The sequence below is a fragment of the Hemibagrus wyckioides genome, unplaced genomic scaffold (genome assembly GCF_019097595.1).
Source record: "Hemibagrus wyckioides isolate EC202008001 unplaced genomic scaffold, SWU_Hwy_1.0 Contig35, whole genome shotgun sequence".
Classification (NCBI taxonomy): Eukaryota; Metazoa; Chordata; class Actinopteri; order Siluriformes; family Bagridae; genus Hemibagrus; species Hemibagrus wyckioides.
The window spans coordinates 191,498-216,757 of NW_026690797.1; the positions used below are offsets into that span (position 1 = coordinate 191,498).

Below are 25,260 nucleotides of genomic sequence, written 5' to 3' on the forward strand. Positions count from 1 at the left end.
CTACTGCTACTACTACTACTATGATTCCTGTCCGTAACAGTCGTAGTAGTAGCATTTGCACTTATAACATGAGCTGCCTTAGATGCTCCAACAAACAATTGGATGTTGCAGGTTTGTTCAGATTGTGTACAGTGTTCTTTATTTCTAGATATGTTCTGAAGTTTCCAATTCAAGCACTTGTGTAAAATCCCCTTTGATAGACTCGTCTAGCAAATGCTGTAAACGCAGAGAGAGAGAGAGAGAGAGAGAGAGACAGAGAGCTCACGCACTCACGCTTCTCTCACTGGCTCGCTGGAAGCCGGCCCCTCTCTCCAGTTCAGCTGGTGGCGGTAATGCGCCCAACTCCTGAACAAAGAAGAAGAGAGCAGACATGTGGCTCTTGTAGTTGTTATGGCATTTAAATTGTTGCTCTGAATTGTTTTTAACGAAGTAATAATTGAAGCAAGAAAAGTATATGTGGATGAAGTGGTAATAGCCTGTTCAAAGACACCTTACTTTCTCTCGCAGCAATCTTCTGTCTTATGTCAAGTGTTTTATTGATGTGGCATGAAAATAAAGCAAGAAGCTAAGATGCAGATGCAACGTGCCTGTTTAAATATTTTGTCAAATTAAGCAGAGTAAGATGTCATTAAGTGTTAGTAATCCCAAGAGGTGGAGAGGCGCTGTGGGTTGCAGGTGGTGAGACAGAAAGTTTGATATGGATGAAGCGGTTGTTCTCTCCACCCAACAGCAAACTGAGACGCGAATGAGTGACTTTAAAATAAATCAAATAAAAAAGAAAAGAAAAGAAACGGAGTCATCTACATCGCACACTATAAAGAGCCCTTATTGAAAGTGCTCTCTCGCTACGGCCATACCACCCTGAGAACGCCTGATCTCGTCCGATCTCGAAGCTAAGCAGGGTCGGGCCTGGTTAGTACTTGGATGGGAGACCACCTGGGAATACCAGGTGCTGTAAGCTTTTTCAGCGACAAAAGTCTCTACTGCAACTTTTCAAACTCAAAAACACCTTCAACTTGCATTCATTTATTACTACACAGAGATCACACACAGAGACACATGTGACAAAATCAACAAGCAATCAATCACCTCGACACAAATTCATGCTCAAATCACAGAATTATCCCTACCTTATTTATTTTCCACTTCATTCATTCATTCATTCATTCATTCATTCATTCATTCATTCATTCATTCATTCAAACAATCACTGCATATTCCTTTAAACTACAATTATTATTCTATTTTCTTATTAAGAAACTTTTTTTACATAAAGTTATTTATTTCGAGGGTGTATGTTTCTAGAATGGACGGACTTCACGTAGCAGATATCATAGTCACATTTCTTGATGATACCAATCTCGTGATTATTCTTTTATTCGTGTATTTCGTTATTATTTTTAATTATTTTTCTTACTACTGCTACTACTACTACTATGATTCCTGTCCGTAACAGTCGTAGTAGTAGCATTTGCACTTATAACATGAGCGCCTTAGATGCTCCAACAAACAATTGGATGTTGCAGGTTTGTTCAGATTGTGTACAGTGTTCTTTATTTCTAGATATGTTCTGAAGTTTCCAATTCAAGCACTTGTGTAAAATCCCCTTTGATAGACTCGTCTAGCAAATGCTGTAAACGCAGAGAGAGAGAGAGAGAGAGAGAGAGAGAGAGAGAGAGAGAGAGAGCGCACGCACTCACGCGCTCTCTCACTGGCTCGCGCTGGAAGCCGGCCCCACTCTCCAGTTCAGCTGGTGGCGGTAATGCGCCCAACTCCTGAACAAAGAAGAAGAGAGCAGACATGTGGCTCTTGTAGTTGTTATGCATTTAAATTGTTGCTCTGAATTGTTTTTAACGAAGTAATAATTGAAGCAAGAGAAGTATTTGTGGATGAAGTGGTAATAGCCTGTTCAAAGACACCTTACTTTCTCTCGCAGCAATCTGCTGTGTTATGTCAAGTGTTTTATTGATGTGGCATGAAAAGAAAGCAAGAAGCTAAGATGCAGCGTGCAACGTGCCTGTTTAAATATTTTGTCAAATTAAGCAGAGTAAGATGTCATTAAGTGTTAGTAATCCCAAGAGGTGGAGAGGCGCTGTGGGTTGCAGGTGGTGAGACAGAAAGTTTGATATGGATGAAGCGGGTGTTCTCTCCACCCAACAGCAAACTGAGACGCGAATGAGTGACTTTAAAATAAATCAAAAAAAGAAAAGAAAAGAAACGGAGTCATCTACATCGCACACTATAAAGAGCCCTTATTGAAACTGCTTTCTCGCTACGGCCATACCACCCTGAGAACGCCCGATCTCGTCCGATCTCGGAAGCTAAGCAGGGTCGGGCCTGGTTAGTACTTGGATGGGAGACCGCCTGGGAATACCAGGTGCTGTAAGCTTTTTCACCGCCAAAAGTCTCTACTGCAACTTTTCAAACTCAAAAACACCTTCAACTTGCATTCATTTATTACTACACAGAGATCACACACAGAGACACATGTGACAAAATCAACAAGCAATCAATCACCTCGACACAAATTCATGCTCAAATCACTGAATTATCCCTACCTTATTTATTTTCCACTTCATTCATTCATTCATTCATTCATTCATTCATTCATTCATTCATTCATTCAAACAATCACTGCATATTCCTTTAAACTACAATTATTATTCTATTTTCTAATTTAGAAACTTTTTTACATAAAGTTATTTATTTCGGAGGCTGTATGTTTCTAGAATGGACGGACTTCACGTGAGCAGATATCATAGTCACATTTCTTTATGATACCAATCTCGTGATTATTCTTTTATTCGTGTATTTCGTTATTATTTTTAATTATTTTTCTTACTACTGCTACTACTACTACTATGATTCCTGTCCGTAACAGTCGTAGTAGTAGCATTTGCACTTATCACATGAGCTGCCTTAGATGCTCCAACAAACAATTGGATGTTGCAGGTTTGTTCAGATTGTGTACAGTGTTCTTTATTTCTAGATATGTTCTGAAGTTTCCAATTCAAGCACTTGTGTAAAATCCCCTTTGATAGACTCGTCTAGCAAATGCTGTAAACGCAGAGAGAGAGAGAGAGAGAGAGAGAGAGCGCGCACGCACGCACGCGCCTCTCACTGGCTCGTTGGAAGCCGGCCCTCTCTCCAGTTCAGCTGGTGGCGGTAATGCGCCCAACTCCTGAACAAAGAAGAAGAGAGCAGACATGTGGCTCTTGTAGTTGTTATGCATTTAAATTGTTGCTCTGAATTGTTTTTAACGAAGTAATAATTGAAGCAAGAAAAGTATATGTGGATGAAGTGGTAATAGCCTGTTCAAAGACACCTTTCTTTCTCTCGCAGCTTTCTTCTGTCTTATGTCAAGTGTTTTATTGATGTGGCATGAAAATAAAGCAAGAAGCTAAGATGCAGCGGCAACGTGCCTGTTTAAATATTTTGTCAAATTAAGCAGAGTAAGATGTCATTAAGTGTTAGTAATCCCAAGAGGTGGAGAGGCGCTGTGGGTTGCAGGTGGTGAGACAGAAAGTTTGATATGGATGAAGCGGTTGTTCTCTCCACCCAACAGCAAACTGAGACGCTAATGAGTGACTTTAAAATAAATCAAATAAAAAGAAAAGAAACGGAGTCATCTACATCGCACACTATAAAGAGCCCTTATTGAAAGTGCTCTCTCGCTACGGCCATACCACCCTGAGAACGCCTCGATCTCGTCCGATCTCGAAGCTAAGCAGGGTCGGGCCTGGTTAGTACTTGGATGGGAGACCGCCTGGGAATACCAGGTGCTGTAAGCTTTTTCACCGCCAAAAGTCTCTACTGCAACTTTTCAAACTCAAAACACCTTCAACTTGCATTCATTTATTACTACACAGAGATCACACACAGAGACACATGTGACAAAATCAACAAGCAATCAATCACCTCGACACAAATTCATGCTCAAATCACAGAATTATCCCTACCTTATTTATTTTCCACTTCATTCATTCATTCATTCATTCATTCATTCATTCATTCATTCATTCAAACAATCACTGCATATTCCATTAAAATACAATTATTATTCTATTTTCTTATGAAGAAACTTTTTTTACATAAAGTTATTTATTTCGAGGGTGTATGTTTCTAGAATGGACGGACTTCACGTGAGCAGATATCATAGTCACATTTCTTGATGATACCAATCTCGTGATTATTCTTTTTATTCGTATTTCGTTATTATTTTTAATTATTTTTCTTACTACTGCTACTACTACTACTATGATTCCTGTCCGTAACAGTCGTAGTAGTAGCATTTGCACTTATAACATGAGCTGCCTTAGATGCTCCAACAAACAATTGGATGTTGCAGGTTTGTTCAGATTGTGTACAGTGTTCTTTATTTCTAGATATGTTCTGAAGTTTCCAATTCAAGCACTTGTGTAAAATCCCCTTTGATAGACTCGTCTAGCAAATGCTGTAAACGCAGAGAGAGAGAGAGAGAGAGAGAGAGAGAGAGCGCACGCACTCACGCCGCTTCTCTCACTGGCTCGCTGGAAGCCGGCCCCACTCTCCAGTTCAGCTGGTATGTAATGCGCCCAACTCCTGAACAAAGAAGAAGAGAGCAGACATGTGGCTCTTGTAGTTGTTATGCATTTAAATTGTTGCTCTGAATTGTTTTTAACGAAGTAATAATTGAAGCAAGAAAAGTATATGTGGATGAAGTGGTAATAGCCTGTTCAAAGACACCTTACTTTCTCTCGCAGCAATCTGCTGTATGTCAAGTGTTTTATTGATGTGGCATGAAAATAAAGCAAGAAGCTAAGATGCAGATGTGCAACGTGCCTGTTTAACTATTTTGTTACTTTAAGCAGAGTAAGATGGCATTAAGTGTTAGTAATCCCAAGAGGTGGAGAGGCGCTGTGGGTTGCAGGTGGTGAGACAGAAAGTTTGATATGGATGAAGCGGTTGTTCTTCCACCCAACAGCAAACTGAGACGCGAATGAGTGACTTTAAAATAAATCAAATAAAAAAAGAAAAGAAAAGAAACGGAGTCATCTACATCAGACACTATAAAGAGCCCTTATTGAAACTGCTCTTCGCTACGGCCATACCCTCCTGAGAACGCCCGATCTCGTCCGATCTCGGAAGCTAAGCAGGGTCGGGCCTGGTTAGTACTTGGATGGGAGACCGCCTGGGAATACCAGGTGCTGTAAGCTTTTTCACCGTCAAAAGTCTCTACTGCAACTTTTCAAACTCAAAAACACCTTCAACTTGCATTCATTTATTACTACACAGAGATCACACACAGAGACACATGTGACAAAATCAACAAGCAATCAATCACCTCGACACAAATTCATGCTCAAATCACAGAATTATCCCTACCTTATTTATTTTCCACTTCATTCATTCATTCATTCATTCATTCATTCATTCATTCATTCATTCATTCATTCAAACAATCACTCGCATATTCCATTAAAATACAATTATTATTCTATTTTCTTATGAAGAAACTTTTTTTTACATAAAGTTATTCATTTCGGAGGGTGTATGTTTCTAGAATGGACGGACTTCACGTAGCAGATATCATAGTCACATTTCTTGATGATACCAATCTCGTGATTATTCTTTTATTCGTGTATTTCGTTATTATTTTTAATTATTTTTCTTACTACTGCTACTTCTTCTACTATGATTCCTGTCCGTAACAGTCGTAGTAGTAGCATTTGCACTTATAACATGAGCGTCTTAGATGCTCCAACAAACAATTGGATGTTGCAGGTTTGTTCAGATTGTGTACAGTGTTCTTTATTTCTAGATATGTTCTGAAGTTTCCAATTCAAGCACTTGTGTAAAATCCCCTTTGATAGACTCGTCTAGCAAATGCCGTAAACGCAGAGAGAGAGAGAGAGAGAGAGAGAGAGAGAGAGAGAGAGAGAGAGAGAGCGCACGCACTCACGCGCTCTCTCACTGGCTCGCGTTGGAAGCCGGCCCCTCTCTCCAGTTCAGCTGGTGGCGGTAATGCGTCCAACTCCTGAACAAAGAAGAAGAGAGCAGACATGTGGCTCTTGTAGTTGTTGCGGCATTTAAATTGTTGCTCTGAATTGTTTTTAACGAAGTAATAATTGAAGCAAGAAAAGTATATGTGGATGAAGTGGTAATAGCCTGTTCAAAGACACCTTACTTTCTCTCGCAGCAATCTGCTGTATGTCAAGTGTTTTATTGATGTGGCATGAAAATAAAGCAAGAAGCTAAGATGCAGCGTGCAACGTGCCTGTTTAAATATTTTGTCAAATTAAGCAGAGTAAGATGTCATTAAGTGTTAGTAATCCCAAGAGGTGGAGAGGCGCGTGTGGGTTGCAGGTGGTGAGACAGAAAGTTTGATATGGATGAAGCGGTTGTTCTCTCCACCCAACAGCAAACTGAGACGCGAATGAGTGACTTTAAAATAAATCAAATAAAAAAAAGAAAAGAAACGGAGTCATCTACATCGTACACTATAAAGAGCCCTTATTGAAACTGCTTCTCGCTACGGCCATACCACCCTGAGAACGCCTCGATCTCGTCCGATCTCGGAAGCTAAGCAGGGTCGGGCCTGGTTAGTACTTGGATGGGAGACCGCCTGGGAATACCAGGTGCTGTAAGCTTTTTCACCGTCAAAAGTCTCTACTGCAACTTTTCAAACTCAAAAACACCTTCAACTTGCATTCATTTATTACTACACAGAGATCACACACAGAGACACATGTGACAAAATCAACAAGCAATCAATCACCTCGACACAAATTCATGCTCAAATCACAGAATTATCCCTACCTTATTTATTTTCCACTTCATTCATTCATTCATTCATTCATTCATTCATTCATTCATTCAAACAGTCACTCGCATATTCCTTTAAACTACAATTATTATTCTATTTTCTAATTTTGAAACTTTTTTTTACATAAAGTTATTCATTTCGGAGGGTGTATGTTTCTAGAATGGACGGACTTCACGTAGCAGATATCATAGTCACATTTCTTGATGATACCAATCTCGTGATTATTCTTTTATTCGTGTATTTCGTTATTATTTTTAATTATTTTTCTTACTACTGCTACTACTACTACTATGATTCCTGTCCGTAACAGTCGTAGTAGTAGCATTTGCACTTATCACATGAGCGTCTTAGATGCTCCAACAAACAATTGGATGTTGCAGGTTTGTTCAGATTGTGTACAGTGTTCTTTATTTCTAGATATGTTCTGAAGTTTCCAATTCAAGCACTTGTGTAAAATCCCCTTTGATAGACTCGTCTAGCAAATGCTGTAAACGCAGAGAGAGAGAGAGAGAGAGAGAGAGAGAGAGAGAGAGCGCACGCACTCACGCGCTCTCTCACTCGCTCGCGTTGGAAGCCGGCCCCTCTCTCCAGTTCAGCTGGTGGCGGTAATGCGTCCAACTCCTGAACAAAGAAGAAGAGAGCAGACATGTGGCTCTTGTAGTTGTTGCGGCATTTAAATTGTTGCTCTGAATTGTTTTTAACGAAGTAATAATTGAAGCAAGAAAAGTATATGTGGATGAAGTGGTAATAGCCTGTTCAAAGACACCTTACTTTCTCTCGCAGCAATCTTCTGTCTTATGTCAAGTGTTTTATTGATGTGGCATGAAAATAAAGCAAGAAGCTGAGATGCAGCGTGCAACGTGCCTGTTTAAATATTTTGTCAAATTAAGCAGAGTAAGATGTCATTAAGTGTTAGTAATCCCAAGAGGTGGAGAGGCGCGTGTGGGTTGCAGGTGGTGAGACAGAAAGTTTGATATGGATGAAGCGGTTGTTCTCTCCACCCAACAGCAAACTGAGACGCGAATGAGTGACTTTAAAATAAATCAAATAAAAAAAGAAAAGAAACGGAGTCATCTACATCGTACACTATAAAGAGCCCTTATTGAAAGTGCTCTCTCGCTTACGGCCATACCACCCTGAGAACGCCCGATCTCGTCCGATCTCGGAAGCTAAGCAGGGTCGGGCCTGGTTAGTACTTGGATGGGAGACCGCCTGGGAATACCAGGTGCTGTAAGCTTTTTCACCGTCAAAAGTCTCTACTGCAACTTTTCAAACTCAAAAACACCTTCAACTTGCATTCATTTATTACTACACAGAGATCACACACAGAGACACATGTGACAAAATCAACAAGCAATCAATCACCTCGACACAAATTCATGCTCAAATCACAGAATTATCCCTACCTTATTTATTTTCCACTTCATTCATTCATTCATTCATTCATTCATTCATTCATTCATTCATTCATTTATTCATTCAAACAATCACTCGCATATTCCTTTAAACTACAATTATTATTCTATTTTCTTATTAAGAAACTTTTTTTTACATAAAGTTATTTATTTCGGAGGGTGTATGTTTCTAGAATGGACGGACTTCACGTAGCAGATATCATAGTCACATTTCTTGATGATACCAATCTCGTGATTATTCTTTTATTCGTGTATTTCGTTATTATTTTTAATTATTTTTCTTACTACTGCTACTACTACTACTATGATTCCTGTCCGTAACAGTCGTAGTAGTAGCATTTGCACTTATAACATGAGCGTCTTAGATGCTCCAACAAACAATTGGATGTTGCAGGTTTGTTCAGATTGTGTACAGTGTTCTTTATTTCTAGATATGTTCTGAAGTTTCCAATTCAAGCACTTGTGTAAAATCCCCTTTGATAGACTCGTCTAGCAAATGCTGTAAACGCAGAGAGAGAGAGAGAGAGAGAGAGAGAGAGAGAGAGAGAGCGCACGCACTCACGCGCTCTCTCACTCGCTCGCGTTGGAAGCCGGCCCCTCTCTCCAGTTCAGCTGGTGGCGGTAATGCGTCCAACTCCTGAACAAAGAAGAAGAGAGCAGACATGTGGCTCTTGTAGTTGTTGCGGCATTTAAATTGTTGCTCTGAATTGTTTTTAACGAAGTAATAATTGAAGCAAGAAAAGTATTTGTGGATGAAGTGGTAATAGCCTGTTCAAAAACACCTTACTTTCTCTCGCAGCAATCTTCTGTCTTATGTCAAGTGTTTTATTGATGTGGCATGAAAATAAAGCAAGAAGCTGAGATGCAGCGTGCAACGTGCCTGTTTAAATATTTTGTCAAATTAAGCAGAGTAAGATGTCATTAAGTGTTAGTAATCCCAAGAGGTGGAGAGGCGCGTGTGGGTTGCAGGTGGTGAGACAGAAAGTTTGATATGGATGAAGCGGTTGTTCTCTCCACCCAACAGCAAACTGAGACGCGAATGAGTGACTTTAAAATAAATAAAAGAAAAAAAGAAAAGAAAAGAAACGGAGTCATCTACATCGTACACTATAAAGAGACCTTATTGAAACTGCTTTCTCGCTTACGGCCATACCACCCTGAGAACGCCCGATCTCGTCCGATCTCGGAAGCTAAGCAGGGTCGGGCCTGGTTAGTACTTGGATGGGAGACCGCCTGGGAATACCAGGTGCTGTAAGCTTTTTCACCGTCAAAAGTCTCTACTGCAACTTTTCAAACTCAAAAACACCTTCAACTTGCATTCATTTATTACTACACAGAGATCACACACAGAGACACATGTGACAAAATCAACAAGCAATCAATCACCTCGACACAAATTCATGCTCAAATCACTGAATTATCCCTACCTTATTTATTTTCCACTTCATTCATTCATTCATTCATTCATTCATTCATTCATTCAAACAGTCACTCGCATATTCCTTTAAACTACAATTATTATTCTATTTTCTAATTTAGAAACTTTTTTTTACATAAAGTTATTTATTTCGGAGGCTGTATGTTTCTAGAATGGACGGACTTCACGTAGCAGATATCATAGTCACATTTCTTGATGATACCAATCTCGTGATTATTCTTTTATTCGTGTATTTCGTTATTATTTTTAATTATTTTTCTTACTACTGCTACTACTACTACTATGATTCCTGTCCGTAACAGTCGTAGTAGTAGCATTTGCACTTATCACATGAGCGTCTTAGATGCTCCAACAAACAATTGGATGTTGCAGGTTTGTTCAGATTGTGTACAGTGTTCTTTATTTCTAGATATGTTCTGAAGTTTCCAATTCAAGCACTTGTGTAAAATCCCCTTTGATAGACTCGTCTAGCAAATGCCGTAAACGCAGAGAGAGAGAGAGAGAGAGAGAGAGAGCGCACGCACTCACGCGCTCTCTCACTGGCTCGCGTTGGAAGCCGGCCCCTCTCTCCAGTTCAGCTGGTGGCGGTAATGCGTCCAACTCCTGAACAAAGAAGAAGAGAGCAGACATGTGGCTCTTGTAGTTGTTGCGGCATTTAAATTGTTGCTCTGAATTGTTTTTAACGAAGTAATAATTGAAGCAAGAAAAGTATATGTGGATGAAGTGGTAATAGCCTGTTCAAAGACACCTTACTTTCTCTCGCAGCAATCTGCTGTATGTCAAGTGTTTTATTGATGTGGCATGAAAATAAAGCAAGAAGCTAAGATGCAGCGTGCAACGTGCCTGTTTAAATATTTTGTCAAATTAAGCAGAGTAAGATGTCATTAAGTGTTAGTAATCCCAAGAGGTGGAGAGGCGCGTGTGGGTTGCAGGTGGTGAGACAGAAAGTTTGATATGGATGAAGCGGTTGTTCTCTCCACCCAACAGCAAACTGAGACGCGAATGAGTGACTTTAAAATAAATCAAATAAAAAAAGAAAAGAAACGGAGTCATCTACATCGTACACTATAAAGAGACCTTATTGAAACTGCTTTCTCGCTTACGGCCATACCACCCTGAGAACGCCCGATCTCGTCCGATCTCGGAAGCTAAGCAGGGTCGGGCCTGGTTAGTACTTGGATGGGAGACCGCCTGGGAATACCAGGTGCTGTAAGCTTTTTCACCGTCAAAAGTCTCTACTGCAACTTTTCAAACTCAAAAACACCTTCAACTTGCATTCATTTATTACTACACAGAGATCACACACAGAGACACATGTGACAAAATCAACAAGCAATCAATCACCTCGACACAAATTCATGCTCAAATCACAGAATTATCCCTACCTTATTTATTTTCCACTTCATTCATTCATTCATTCATTCATTCATTCATTCAAACAATCACTCGCATATTCCATTAAAATACAATTATTATTCTATTTTCTTATGAAGAAACTTTTTTTTACATAAAGTTATTTATTTCGGAGGGTGTATGTTTCTAGAATGGACGGACTTCACGTAGCAGATATCATAGTCACATTTCTTGATGATACCAATCTCGTGATTATTCTTTTATTCGTGTATTTCGTTATTATTTTTAATTATTTTTCTTACTACTGCTACTTCTTCTACTATGATTCCTGTCCGTAACAGTCGTAGTAGTAGCATTTGCACTTATAACATGAGCGTCTTAGATGCTCCAACAAACAATTGGATGTTGCAGGTTTGTTCAGATTGTGTACAGTGTTCTTTATTTCTAGATATGTTCTGAAGTTTCCAATTCAAGCACTTGTGTAAAATCCCCTTTGATAGACTCGTCTAGCAAATGCTGTAAACGCAGAGAGAGAGAGAGAGAGAGAGAGAGAGAGCGCGCACGCACTCACGCGCTCTCTCACTCGCTCGCGTTGGAAGCCGGCCCCACTCTCCAGATCAGCTGGTGGCGGTAATGCGTCCAACTCCTGAACAAAGAAGAAGAGAGCAGACATGTGGCTCTTGTAGTTGTTGCGGCATTTAAATTGTTGCTCTGAATTGTTTTTAACGAAGTAATAATTGAAGCAAGAAAAGTATATGTGGATGAAGTGGTAATAGCCTGTTCAAAGACACCTTACTTTCTCTCGCAGCAATCTGCTGTATGTCAAGTGTTTTATTGATGTGGCATGAAAATAAAGCAAGAAGCTAAGATGCAGCGTGCAACGTGCCTGTTTAAATATTTTGTCAAATTAAGCAGAGTAAGATGTCATTAAGTGTTAGTAATCCCAAGAGGTGGAGAGGCGCGTGTGGGTTGCAGGTGGTGAGACAGAAAGTTTGATATGGATGAAGCGGTTGTTCTCTCCACCCAACAGCAAACTGAGACGCGAATGAGTGACTTTAAAATAAATCAAATAAAAAAAGAAAAGAAACGGAGTCATCTACATCGTACACTATAAAGAGCCCTTATTGAAAGTGCTCTCTCGCTTACGGCCATACCACCCTGAGAACGCCCGATCTCGTCCGATCTCGGAAGCTAAGCAGGGTCGGGCCTGGTTAGTACTTGGATGGGAGACCGCCTGGGAATACCAGGTGCTGTAAGCTTTTTCACCGTCAAAAGTCTCTACTGCAACTTTTCAAACTCAAAAACACCTTCAACTTGCATTCATTTATTACTACACAGAGATCACACACAGAGACACATGTGACAAAATCAACAAGCAATCAATCACCTCGACACAAATTCATGCTCAAATCACTGAATTATCCCTACCTTATTTATTTTCCACTTCATTCATTCATTCATTCATTCATTCATTCATTCATTCATTCATTCATTCAAACAATCACTCGCATATTCCTTTAAACTACAATTATTATTCTATTTTCTAATTTAGAAACTTTTTTTTACATAAAGTTATTTATTTCGGAGGGTGTATGTTTCTAGAATGGACGGACTTCACGTAGCAGATATCATAGTCACATTTCTTGATGATACCAATCTCGTGATTATTCTTTTATTCGTGTATTTCGTTATTATTTTTAATTATTTTTCTTACTACTGCTACTACTACTACTATGATTCCTGTCCGTAACAGTCGTAGTAGTAGCATTTGCACTTATCACATGAGCGTCTTAGATGCTCCAACAAACAATTGGATGTTGCAGGTTTGTTCAGATTGTGTACAGTGTTCTTTATTTCTAGATATGTTCTGAAGTTTCCAATTCAAGCACTTGTGTAAAATCCCCTTTGATAGACTCGTCTAGCAAATGCCGTAAACGCAGAGAGAGAGAGAGAGAGAGAGAGAGAGCGCACGCACTCACGCGCTCTCTCACTGGCTCGCGTTGGAAGCCGGCCCCTCTCTCCAGTTCAGCTGGTGGCGGTAATGCGTCCAACTCCTGAACAAAGAAGAAGAGAGCAGACATGTGGCTCTTGTAGTTGTTGCGGCATTTAAATTGTTGCTCTGAATTGTTTTTAACGAAGTAATAATTGAAGCAAGAAAAGTATATGTGGATGAAGTGGTAATAGCCTGTTCAAAGACACCTTACTTTCTCTCGCAGCAATCTGCTGTATGTCAAGTGTTTTATTGATGTGGCATGAAAATAAAGCAAGAAGCTAAGATGCAGCGTGCAACGTGCCTGTTTAAATATTTTGTCAAATTAAGCAGAGTAAGATGTCATTAAGTGTTAGTAATCCCAAGAGGTGGAGAGGCGCGTGTGGGTTGCAGGTGGTGAGACAGAAAGTTTGATATGGATGAAGCGGTTGTTCTCTCCACCCAACAGCAAACTGAGACGCGAATGAGTGACTTTAAAATAAATCAAATAAAAAAAGAAAAGAAACGGAGTCATCTACATCGTACACTATAAAGAGCCCTTATTGAAAGTGCTCTCTCGCTTACGGCCATACCACCCTGAGAACGCCCGATCTCGTCCGATCTCGGAAGCTAAGCAGGGTCGGGCCTGGTTAGTACTTGGATGGGAGACCGCCTGGGAATACCAGGTGCTGTAAGCTTTTTCACCGTCAAAAGTCTCTACTGCAACTTTTCAAACTCAAAAACACCTTCAACTTGCATTCATTTATTACTACACAGAGATCACACACAGAGACACATGTGACAAAATCAACAAGCAATCAATCACCTCGACACAAATTCATGCTCAAATCACAGAATTATCCCTACCTTATTTATTTTCCACTTCATTCATTCATTCATTCATTCATTCATTCATTCATTCATTCATTCATTTATTCATTCAAACAATCACTCGCATATTCCTTTAAACTACAATTATTATTCTATTTTCTTATTAAGAAACTTTTTTTTACATAAAGTTATTTATTTCGGAGGGTGTATGTTTCTAGAATGGACGGACTTCACGTAGCAGATATCATAGTCACATTCCTTGATGATACCAATCTCGTGATTATTCTTTTATTCGTGTATTTCGTTATTATTTTTAATTATTTTTCTTACTACTGCTACTACTACTACTATGATTCCTGTCCGTAACAGTCGTAGTAGTAGCATTTGCACTTATAACATGAGCGTCTTAGATGCTCCAACAAACAATTGGATGTTGCAGGTTTGTTCAGATTGTGTACAGTGTTCTTTATTTCTAGATATGTTCTGAAGTTTCCAATTCAAGCACTTGTGTAAAATCCCCTTTGATAGACTCGTCTAGCAAATGCTGTAAACGCAGAGAGAGAGAGAGAGAGAGAGAGAGAGAGCGCACGCACTCACGCGCTCTCTCACTCGCTCGCGTTGGAAGCCGGCCCCTCTCTCCAGTTCAGCTGGTGGCGGTAATGCGTCCAACTCCTGAACAAAGAAGAAGAGAGCAGACATGTGGCTCTTGTAGTTGTTGCGGCATTTAAATTGTTGCTCTGAATTGTTTTTAACGAAGTAATAATTGAAGCAAGAAAAGTATTTGTGGATGAAGTGGTAATAGCCTGTTCAAAAACACCTTACTTTCTCTCGCAGCAATCTTCTGTCTTATGTCAAGTGTTTTATTGATGTGGCATGAAAATAAAGCAAGAAGCTGAGATGCAGCGTGCAACGTGCCTGTTTAAATATTTTGTCAAATTAAGCAGAGTAAGATGTCATTAAGTGTTAGTAATCCCAAGAGGTGGAGAGGCGCGTGTGGGTTGCAGGTGGTGAGACAGAAAGTTTGATATGGATGAAGCGGTTGTTCTCTCCACCCAACAGCAAACTGAGACGCGAATGAGTGACTTTAAAATAAATAAAAGAAAAAAAGAAAAGAAAAGAAACGGAGTCATCTACATCGTACACTATAAAGAGACCTTATTGAAACTGCTTTCTCGCTTACGGCCATACCACCCTGAGAACGCCCGATCTCGTCCGATCTCGGAAGCTAAGCAGGGTCGGGCCTGGTTAGTACTTGGATGGGAGACCGCCTGGGAATACCAGGTGCTGTAAGCTTTTTCACCGTCAAAAGTCTCTACTGCAACTTTTCAAACTCAAAAACACCTTCAACTTGCATTCATTTATTACTACACAGAGATCACACACAGAGACACATGTGACAAAATCAACAAGCAATCAATCACCTCGACACAAATTCATGCTCAAATCACTGAATTATCCCTACCTTATTTATTTTCCACTTCATTCATTCATTCATTCATTCATTCATTCATTCATTCATTCATTCATTCATTCAAACAGTCACTCGCATATTCCTTTAAACTACAATTATTATTCTATTTTCTAATTTAGAAACTTTTTTTTACATAAAGTTATTTATTTCGGAGGCTGTATGTTTCTAGAATGGACGGACTTCACGTAGCAGATATCATAGTCACATTTCTTGATGATACCAATCTCGTGATTATTCTTTTATTCGTGTATTTCGTTATTATTTTTAATTATTTTTCTTACTACTGCTACTACTACTACTATGATTCCTGTCCGTAACAGTCGTAGTAGTAGCATTTGCACTTATCACATGAGCGTCTTAGATGCTCCAACAAACAATTGGATGTTGCAGGTTTGTTCAGATTGTGTACAGTGTTCTTTATTTCTAGATATGTTCTGAAGTTTCCAATTCAAGCACTTGTGTAAAATCCCCTTTGATAGACTCGTCTAGCAAATGCCGTAAACGCAGAGAGAGAGAGAGAGAGAGAGAGAGAGCGCACGCACTCACGCGCTCTCTCACTGGCTCGCGTTGGAAGCCGGCCCCTCTCTCCAGTTCAGCTGGTGGCGGTAATGCGTCCAACTCCTGAACAAAGAAGAAGAGAGCAGACATGTGGCTCTTGTAGTTGTTGCGGCATTTAAATTGTTGCTCTGAATTGTTTTTAACGAAGTAATAATTGAAGCAAGAAAAGTATATGTGGATGAAGTGGTAATAGCCTGTTCAAAGACACCTTACTTTCTCTCGCAGCAATCTGCTGTATGTCAAGTGTTTTATTGATGTGGCATGAAAATAAAGCAAGAAGCTAAGATGCAGCGTGCAACGTGCCTGTTTAAATATTTTGTCAAATTAAGCAGAGTAAGATGTCATTAAGTGTTAGTAATCCCAAGAGGTGGAGAGGCGCGTGTGGGTTGCAGGTGGTGAGACAGAAAGTTTGATATGGATGAAGCGGTTGTTCTCTCCACCCAACAGCAAACTGAGACGCGAATGAGTGACTTTAAAATAAATCAAATAAAAAAAGAAAAGAAACGGAGTCATCTACATCGTACACTATAAAGAGCCCTTATTGAAAGTGCTCTCTCGCTTACGGCCATACCACCCTGAGAACGCCCGATCTCGTCCGATCTCGGAAGCTAAGCAGGGTCGGGCCTGGTTAGTACTTGGATGGGAGACCGCCTGGGAATACCAGGTGCTGTAAGCTTTTTCACCGTCAAAAGTCTCTACTGCAACTTTTCAAACTCAAAAACACCTTCAACTTGCATTCATTTATTACTACACAGAGATCACACACAGAGACACATGTGACAAAATCAACAAGCAATCAATCACCTCGACACAAATTCATGCTCAAATCACAGAATTATCCCTACCTTATTTATTTTCCACTTCATTCATTCATTCATTCATTCATTCATTCATTCATTCATTCATTCAAACAATCACTCGCATATTCCTTTAAACTACAATTATTATTCTATTTTCTTATGAAGAAACTTTTTTTTACATAAAGTTATTTATTTCGGAGGGTGTATGTTTCTAGAATGGACGGACTTCACGTAGCAGATATCATAGTCACATTTCTTGATGATACCAATCTCGTGATTATTCTTTTATTCGTGTATTTCGTTATTATTTTTAATTATTTTTCTTACTACTGCTACTACTACTACTATGATTCCTGTCCGTAACAGTCGTAGTAGTAGCATTTGCACTTATAACATGAGCGTCTTAGATGCTCCAACAAACAATTGGATGTTGCAGGTTTGTTCAGATTGTGTACAGTGTTCTTTATTTCTAGATATGTTCTGAAGTTTCCAATTCAAGCACTTGTGTAAAATCCCCTTTGATAGACTCGTCTAGCAAATGCTGTAAACGCAGAGAGAGAGAGAGAGAGAGAGAGAGAGAGAGCGCACGCACTCACGCGCTCTCTCACTCGCTCGCGTTGGAAGCCGGCCCCTCTCTCCAGTTCAGCTGGTGGCGGTAATGCGTCCAACTCCTGAACAAAGAAGAAGAGAGCAGACATGTGGCTCTTGTAGTTGTTGCGGCATTTAAATTGTTGCTCTGAATTGTTTTTAACGAAGTAATAATTGAAGCAAGAAAAGTATATGTGGATGAAGTGGTAATAGCCTGTTCAAAGACACCTTACTTTCTCTCGCAGCAATCTGCTGTATGTCAAGTGTTTTATTGATGTGGCATGAAAATAAAGCAAGAAGCTAAGATGCAGCGTGCAACGTGCCTGTTTAAATATTTTGTCAAATTAAGCAGAGTAAGATGTCATTAAGTGTTAGTAATCCCAAGAGGTGGAGAGGCGCGTGTGGGTTGCAGGTGGTGAGACAGAAAGTTTGATATGGATGAAGCGGTTGTTCTCTCCACCCAACAGCAAACTGAGACGCGAATGAGTGACTTTAAAATAAATCAAATAAAAAAAGAAAAGAAACGGAGTCATCTACATCGTACACTATAAAGAGCCCTTATTGAAAGTGCTCTCTCGCTTACGGCCATACCACCCTGAGAACGCCCGATCTCGTCCGATCTCGGAAGCTAAGCAGGGTCGGGCCTGGTTAGTACTTGGATGGGAGACCGCCTGGGAATACCAGGTGCTGTAAGCTTTTTCACCGTCAAAAGTCTCTACTGCAACTTTTCAAACTCAAAAACACCTTCAACTTGCATTCATTTATTACTACACAGAGATCACACACAGAGACACATGTGACAAAATCAACAAGCAATCAATCACCTCGACACAAATTCATGCTCAAATCACAGAATTATCCCTACCTTATTTATTTTCCACTTCATTCATTCATTCATTCATTCATTCATTCATTCATTCAAACAATCACTCGCATATTCCATTAAAATACAATTATTATTCTATTTTCTTATGAAGAAACTTTTTTTTACATAAAGTTATTCATTTCGGAGGGTGTATGTTTCTAGAATGGACGGACTTCACGTAGCAGATATCATAGTCACATTTCTTGATGATACCAATCTCGTGATTATTCTTTTATTCGTGTATTTCGTTATTATTTTTAATTATTTTTCTTACTACTGCTACTTCTTCTACTATGATTCCTGTCCGTAACAGTCGTAGTAGTAGCATTTGCACTTATAACATGAGCGTCTTAGATGCTCCAACAAACAATTGGATGTTGCAGGTTTGTTCAGATTGTGTACAGTGTTCTTTATTTCTAGATATGTTCTGAAGTTTCCAATTCAAGCACTTGTGTAAAATCCCCTTTGATAGACTCGTCTAGCAAATGCTGTAAACGCAGAGAGAGAGAGAGAGAGAGAGAGAGAGAGAGAGCGCGCACGCACTCACGCGCTCTCTCACTCGCTCGCGTTGGAAGCCGGCCCCACTCTCCAGATCAGCTGGTGGCGGTAATGCGTCCAACTCCTGAACAAAGAAGAAGAGAGCAGACATGTGGCTCTTGTAGTTGTTGCGGCATTTAAATTGTTGCTCTGAATTGTTTTTAACGAAGTAATAATTGAAGCAAGAGAAGTATTTGTGGATGAAGTGGTAATAGCCTGTTCAAAGACACCTTACTTTCTCTCGCAGCAATCTTCTGTCTTATGTCAAGTGTTTTTTTGATGTGGCATGAAAATAAAGCAAGAAGCTGAGATGCAGCGTGCAACGTGCCTGTTTAAATATTTTGTCAAATTAAGCAGAGTAAGATGTCATTAAGTGTTAGTAATCCCAAGAGGTGGAGAGGCGCGTGTGGGTTGCAGGTGGTGAGACAGAAAGTTTGATATGGATGAAGCGGTTGTTCTCTCCACCCAACAGCAAACTGAGACGCGAATGAGTGACTTTAAAATAAATAAAATAAAAAAAGAAAAGAAAAGGAACGGAGTCATCTACATCGTACACTATAAAGAGCCCTCATTGAAACTGCTTTCTCGCTAACGGCCATACCACCCTGAGAACGCCCGATCTCGGAAGCTAAGGAGGGTCGGGCCTGGTTAGTACTTGGATGGGAGACCGCCTGGGAATACCCGGTGCTGTAAGCTTTTTCACCGTCAAAAGTCTCTACTGCAACTTTTCAAACTCAAAAACACCTTCAACTTGCATTCATTTATTACTACACAGAGATCACACACAGAGACACATCTGACAAAATCAACAAGCAATCAATCACCTCGACACAAATTCATGCTCAAATCACAGAATTATCCCTACCTTATTCATTTTCCACTTCATTCATTCATTCATTCATTCATTCATTCATTCATTCATTCATTCATTCAAACAATCACTCGCATATTCCTTTAAACTACAATTATTATTCTATTTTCTTATAAAGAAACTTTTTTTTACAGAAAGTTATTTATTTCGGAGGCTGTATGTTTCTAGAATGGACGGACTTCACGTAGCAGATATCATAGTCACTTTTTTTTACATAAAGTTATTTATTTCGGAGGGTGTATGTTTCTAGAATGGACGGACTTCACGTAGCAGATATCATAGTCACATTTCTTGATGATACCAATCTCGTGATTATTCTTTTATTCGTGAATTTCGTTATTATTTTTAATTATTTTTCTTACTACTGCTACTACTACTACTATGATTCCTGTCCGTAACAGTCGTAGTAGTAGCATTTGCACTTATAACATGAGCGTCTTAGATGCTCCAACAAACAATTGGATGTTGCAGGTTTGTTCAGATTGTGTAGTGTTCTTTATTTCTAGATATGTTCTGAAGTTTCCAATTCAAGCACTTGTGTAAAATCCCCTTTGATAGACTCGTCTAGCAAATGCTGTAAACGCAGAGAGAGAGAGAGAGAGAGAGAGAGAGAGAGAGAGAGAGACAGAGAGAGCGCACGCACTCACGCGCTCTCTCACTCGCTCGCGTTGGAAGCCGGCCCCACTCTCCAGATCAGCTGGTGGCGGTAATGCGTCCAACTCCTGAACAAAGAAGAAGAGAGCAGACATGTGGCTCTTGTAGTTGTTGCGGCATTTAAATTGTTGCTCTGAATTGTTTTTAACGAAGTAATAATTGAAGCAAGAAAAGTTTTTGTGGATGAAGTGGTAATAGCCTGTTCAAAGACACCTTACTTTCTCTCGCAGCAATCTGCTGTGTTATGTCAAGTGTTTTATTGATGTGGCATGAAAAGAAAGCAAGAAGCTAAGATGCAGCGTGCAACGTGCCTGTTTAAATATTTTGTCAAATTAAGCAGAGTAAGATGTCATTAAGTGTTAGTAATCCCAAGAGGTGGAGAGGCGCGTGTGGGTTGCAGGTGGTGAGACAGAAAGTTTGATATGGATGAAGCGGTTGTTCTCTCCACCCAACAGCAAACTGAGACGCGAATGAGTGACTTTAAAATAAATCAAATAAAAAAAGAAAAGAAAAGAAACGGAGTCATCTACATCGTACACTATAAAGAGCCCTTATTGAAACTGTTCTCTCGCTTACGGCCATACCACCCTGAGAACGCCCGATCTCGTCCGATCTCGGAAGCTAAGCAGGGTCGGGCCTGGTTAGTACTTGGATGGGAGACCGCCTGGGAATACCAGGTGCTGTAAGCTTTTTCACCGTCAAAAGTCTCTACTGCAACTTTTCAAACTCAAAAACACCTTCAACTTGCATTCATTTATTACTACACAGAGATCACACACAGAGACACATGTGACAAAATCAACAAGCAATCAATCACCTCGACACAAATTCATGCTCAAATCACTGAATTATCCCTACCTTATTTATTTTCCACTTCATTCATTCATTCATTCATTCATTCATTCATTCATTCATTCATTCATTCAAACAGTCACTCGCATATTCCTTTAAACTACAATTATTATTCTATTTTCTAATTTAGAAACTTTTTTTTACATAAAGTTATTTATTTCGGAGGCTGTATGTTTCTAGAATGGACGGACTTCACGTAGCAGATATCATAGTCACATTTCTTGATGATACCAATCTCGTGATTATTCTTTTATTCGTGTATTTCGTTATTATTTTTAATTATTTTTCTTACTACTGCTACTACTACTACTATGATTCCTGTCCGTAACAGTCGTAGTAGTAGCATTTGCACTTATCACATGAGCGTCTTAGATGCTCCAACAAACAATTGGATGTTGCAGGTTTGTTCAGATTGTGTACAGTGTTCTTTATTTCTAGATATGTTCTGAAGTTTCCAATTCAAGCACTTGTGTAAAATCCCCTTTGATAGACTCGTCTAGCAAATGCCGTAAACGCAGAGAGAGAGAGAGAGAGAGAGAGAGAGCGCACGCACTCACGCGCTCTCTCACTGGCTCGCGTTGGAAGCCGGCCCCTCTCTCCAGTTCAGCTGGTGGCGGTAATGCGTCCAACTCCTGAACAAAGAAGAAGAGAGCAGACATGTGGCTCTTGTAGTTGTTGCGGCATTTAAATTGTTGCTCTGAATTGTTTTTAACGAAGTAATAATTGAAGCAAGAAAAGTATATGTGGATGAAGTGGTAATAGCCTGTTCAAAGACACCTTACTTTCTCTCGCAGCAATCTGCTGTATGTCAAGTGTTTTATTGATGTGGCATGAAAATAAAGCAAGAAGCTAAGATGCAGCGTGCAACGTGCCTGTTTAAATATTTTGTCAAATTAAGCAGAGTAAGATGTCATTAAGTGTTAGTAATCCCAAGAGGTGGAGAGGCGCGTGTGGGTTGCAGGTGGTGAGACAGAAAGTTTGATATGGATGAAGCGGTTGTTCTCTCCACCCAACAGCAAACTGAGACGCGAATGAGTGACTTTAAAATAAATCAAATAAAAAAAGAAAAGAAACGGAGTCATCTACATCGTACACTATAAAGAGCCCTTATTGAAAGTGCTCTCTCGCTTACGGCCATACCACCCTGAGAACGCCCGATCTCGTCCGATCTCGGAAGCTAAGCAGGGTCGGGCCTGGTTAGTACTTGGATGGGAGACCGCCTGGGAATACCAGGTGCTGTAAGCTTTTTCACCGTCAAAAGTCTCTACTGCAACTTTTCAAACTCAAAAACACCTTCAACTTGCATTCATTTATTACTACACAGAGATCACACACAGAGACACATGTGACAAAATCAACAAGCAATCAATCACCTCGACACAAATTCATGCTCAAATCACAGAATTATCCCTACCTTATTTATTTTGCACTTCATTCATTCATTCATTCATTCATTCATTCATTCATTCATTCATTTATTCATTCAAACAATCACTCGCATATTCCTTTAAACTACAATTATTATTCTATTTTCTTATTAAGAAACTTTTTTTTACATAAAGTTATTTATTTCGGAGGGTGTATGTTTCTAGAATGGACGGACTTCACGTAGCAGATATCATAGTCACATTTCTTGATGATACCAATCTCGTGATTATTCTTTTATTCGTGTATTTCGTTATTATTTTTAATTATTTTTCTTACTACTGCTACTACTACTACTATGATTCCTGTCCGTAACAGTCGTAGTAGTAGCATTTGCACTTATAACATGAGCGTCTTAGATGCTCCAACAAACAATTGGATGTTGCAGGTTTGTTCAGATTGTGTACAGTGTTCTTTATTTCTAGATATGTTCTGAAGTTTCCAATTCAAGCACTTGTGTAAAATCCCCTTTGATAGACTCGTCTAGCAAATGCTGTAAACGCAGAGAGAGAGAGAGAGAGAGAGAGAGAGAGAGAGAGCGCACGCACTCACGCGCTCTCTCACTCGCTCGCGTTGGAAGCCGGCCCCTCTCTCCAGTTCAGCTGGTGGCGGTAATGCGTCCAACTCCTGAACAAAGAAGAAGAGAGCAGACATGTGGCTCTTGTAGTTGTTGCGGCATTTAAATTGTTGCTCTGAATTGTTTTTAACGAAGTAATAATTGAAGCAAGAAAAGTATTTGTGGATGAAGTGGTAATAGCCTGTTCAAAGACACCTTACTTTCTCTCGCAGCAATCTTCTGTCTTATGTCAAGTGTTTTATTGATGTGGCATGAAAATAAAGCAAGAAGCTGAGATGCAGCGTGCAACGTGCCTGTTTAAATATTTTGTCAAATTAAGCAGAGTAAGATGTCATTAAGTGTTAGTAATCCCAAGAGGTGGAGAGGCGCGTGTGGGTTGCAGGTGGTGAGACAGAAAGTTTGATATGGATGAAGCGGTTGTTCTCTCCACCCAACAGCAAACTGAGACGCGAATGAGTGACTTTAAAATAAATAAAAGAAAAAAAGAAAAGAAAAGAAACGGAGTCATCTACATCGTACACTATAAAGAGCCCTTATTGAAACTGCTTTCTCGCTTACGGCCATACCACCCTGAGAACGCCCGATCTCGTCCGATCTCGGAAGCTAAGCAGGGTCGGGCCTGGTTAGTACTTGGATGGGAGACCGCCTGGGAATACCAGGTGCTGTAAGCTTTTTCACCGTCAAAAGTCTCTACTGCAACTTTTCAAACTCAAAAACACCTTCAACTTGCATTCATTTATTACTACACAGAGATCACACACAGAGACACATGTGACAAAATCAACAAGCAATCAATCACCTCGACACAAATTCATGCTCAAATCACTGAATTATCCCTACCTTATTTATTTTCCACTTCATTCATTCATTCATTCATTCATTCATTCATTCATTCATTCATTCAAACAGTCACTCGCATATTCCTTTAAACTACAATTATTATTCTATTTTCTAATTTAGAAACTTTTTTTTACATAAAGTTATTTATTTCGGAGGCTGTATGTTTCTAGAATGGACGGACTTCACGTAGCAGATATCATAGTCACATTTCTTGATGATACCAATCTCGTGATTATTCTTTTATTCGTGTATTTCGTTATTATTTTTAATTATTTTTCTTACTACTGCTACTACTACTACTATGATTCCTGTCCGTAACAGTCGTAGTAGTAGCATTTGCACTTATCACATGAGCGTCTTAGATGCTCCAACAAACAATTGGATGTTGCAGGTTTGTTCAGATTGTGTACAGTGTTCTTTATTTCTAGATATGTTCTGAAGTTTCCAATTCAAGCACTTGTGTAAAATCCCCTTTGATAGACTCGTCTAGCAAATGCCGTAAACGCAGAGAGAGAGAGAGAGAGAGAGAGAGAGAGAGAGAGCGCACGCACTCACGCGCTCTCTCACTGGCTCGCGTTGGAAGCCGGCCCCTCTCTCCAGTTCAGCTGGTGGCGGTAATGCGTCCAACTCCTGAACAAAGAAGAAGAGAGCAGACATGTGGCTCTTGTAGTTGTTGCGGCATTTAAATTGTTGCTCTGAATTGTTTTTAACGAAGTAATAATTGAAGCAAGAAAAGTATATGTGGATGAAGTGGTAATAGCCTGTTCAAAGACACCTTACTTTCTCTCGCAGCAATCTGCTGTATGTCAAGTGTTTTATTGATGTGGCATGAAAATAAAGCAAGAAGCTAAGATGCAGCGTGCAACGTGCCTGTTTAAATATTTTGTCAAATTAAGCAGAGTAAGATGTCATTAAGTGTTAGTAATCCCAAGAGGTGGAGAGGCGCGTGTGGGTTGCAGGTGGTGAGACAGAAAGTTTGATATGGATGAAGCGGTTGTTCTCTCCACCCAACAGCAAACTGAGACGCGAATGAGTGACTTTAAAATAAATCAAATAAAAAAAGAAAAGAAACGGAGTCATCTACATCGTACACTATAAAGAGCCCTTATTGAAAGTGCTCTCTCGCTTACGGCCATACCACCCTGAGAACGCCCGATCTCGTCCGATCTCGGAAGCTAAGCAGGGTCGGGCCTGGTTAGTACTTGGATGGGAGACCGCCTGGGAATACCAGGTGCTGTAAGCTTTTTCACCGTCAAAAGTCTCTACTGCAACTTTTCAAACTCAAAAACACCTTCAACTTGCATTCATTTATTACTACACAGAGATCACACACAGAGACACATGTGACAAAATCAACAAGCAATCAATCACCTCGACACAAATTCATGCTCAAATCACAGAATTATCCCTA

General features: G+C 39.8%; 15 non-coding genes and 3 pseudogenes across 15 annotated transcripts; all 18 read left to right on the top strand.

The window, feature by feature from the left end:
* Positions 1-844: 844 nt before the first annotated feature.
* Positions 845-961, top strand: LOC131350414 (5S ribosomal RNA; annotated as a pseudogene).
* A 1,310-nt stretch (positions 962-2,271) lies between these two features.
* Positions 2,272-2,389, top strand: LOC131350390 (5S ribosomal RNA). The gene has a single exon (XR_009204204.1). It is a non-coding gene; the product is annotated as a 5S ribosomal RNA (ribosomal RNA).
* Positions 2,390-3,673: 1,284 nt separating this feature from the next.
* Positions 3,674-3,791, top strand: LOC131350419 (5S ribosomal RNA; annotated as a pseudogene).
* Positions 3,792-5,077: 1,286 nt separating this feature from the next.
* Positions 5,078-5,195, top strand: LOC131350396 (5S ribosomal RNA). Its single transcript, XR_009204209.1, has one exon. It is a non-coding gene; the product is annotated as a 5S ribosomal RNA (ribosomal RNA).
* A 1,315-nt stretch (positions 5,196-6,510) lies between these two features.
* On the top strand, positions 6,511-6,629 carry LOC131350403 (5S ribosomal RNA). Its single transcript, XR_009204216.1, has one exon. It is a non-coding gene; the product is annotated as a 5S ribosomal RNA (ribosomal RNA).
* A 1,294-nt stretch (positions 6,630-7,923) lies between these two features.
* Positions 7,924-8,042, top strand: LOC131350485 (5S ribosomal RNA). The gene has a single exon (XR_009204267.1). It is a non-coding gene; the product is annotated as a 5S ribosomal RNA (ribosomal RNA).
* Positions 8,043-9,359: 1,317 nt separating this feature from the next.
* LOC131350486 (5S ribosomal RNA) lies at positions 9,360-9,478 on the top strand. Its single transcript, XR_009204268.1, has one exon. It is a non-coding gene; the product is annotated as a 5S ribosomal RNA (ribosomal RNA).
* Positions 9,479-10,755: 1,277 nt separating this feature from the next.
* On the top strand, positions 10,756-10,874 carry LOC131350487 (5S ribosomal RNA). Its single transcript, XR_009204269.1, has one exon. It is a non-coding gene; the product is annotated as a 5S ribosomal RNA (ribosomal RNA).
* Positions 10,875-12,151: 1,277 nt separating this feature from the next.
* Positions 12,152-12,270, top strand: LOC131350488 (5S ribosomal RNA). The gene has a single exon (XR_009204270.1). It is a non-coding gene; the product is annotated as a 5S ribosomal RNA (ribosomal RNA).
* A 1,289-nt stretch (positions 12,271-13,559) lies between these two features.
* Positions 13,560-13,678, top strand: LOC131350352 (5S ribosomal RNA). The gene has a single exon (XR_009204168.1). It is a non-coding gene; the product is annotated as a 5S ribosomal RNA (ribosomal RNA).
* Positions 13,679-14,985: 1,307 nt separating this feature from the next.
* Positions 14,986-15,104, top strand: LOC131350353 (5S ribosomal RNA). The gene has a single exon (XR_009204169.1). It is a non-coding gene; the product is annotated as a 5S ribosomal RNA (ribosomal RNA).
* Positions 15,105-16,397: 1,293 nt separating this feature from the next.
* LOC131350354 (5S ribosomal RNA) lies at positions 16,398-16,516 on the top strand. The gene has a single exon (XR_009204170.1). It is a non-coding gene; the product is annotated as a 5S ribosomal RNA (ribosomal RNA).
* Positions 16,517-17,805: 1,289 nt separating this feature from the next.
* Positions 17,806-17,924, top strand: LOC131350355 (5S ribosomal RNA). Its single transcript, XR_009204171.1, has one exon. It is a non-coding gene; the product is annotated as a 5S ribosomal RNA (ribosomal RNA).
* A 1,293-nt stretch (positions 17,925-19,217) lies between these two features.
* LOC131350433 (5S ribosomal RNA) lies at positions 19,218-19,326 on the top strand (annotated as a pseudogene).
* A 1,399-nt stretch (positions 19,327-20,725) lies between these two features.
* LOC131350356 (5S ribosomal RNA) lies at positions 20,726-20,844 on the top strand. The gene has a single exon (XR_009204172.1). It is a non-coding gene; the product is annotated as a 5S ribosomal RNA (ribosomal RNA).
* A 1,289-nt stretch (positions 20,845-22,133) lies between these two features.
* On the top strand, positions 22,134-22,252 carry LOC131350358 (5S ribosomal RNA). The gene has a single exon (XR_009204174.1). It is a non-coding gene; the product is annotated as a 5S ribosomal RNA (ribosomal RNA).
* A 1,309-nt stretch (positions 22,253-23,561) lies between these two features.
* On the top strand, positions 23,562-23,680 carry LOC131350359 (5S ribosomal RNA). Its single transcript, XR_009204175.1, has one exon. It is a non-coding gene; the product is annotated as a 5S ribosomal RNA (ribosomal RNA).
* A 1,293-nt stretch (positions 23,681-24,973) lies between these two features.
* Positions 24,974-25,092, top strand: LOC131350360 (5S ribosomal RNA). The gene has a single exon (XR_009204176.1). It is a non-coding gene; the product is annotated as a 5S ribosomal RNA (ribosomal RNA).
* Positions 25,093-25,260: the final 168 nt, after the last annotated feature.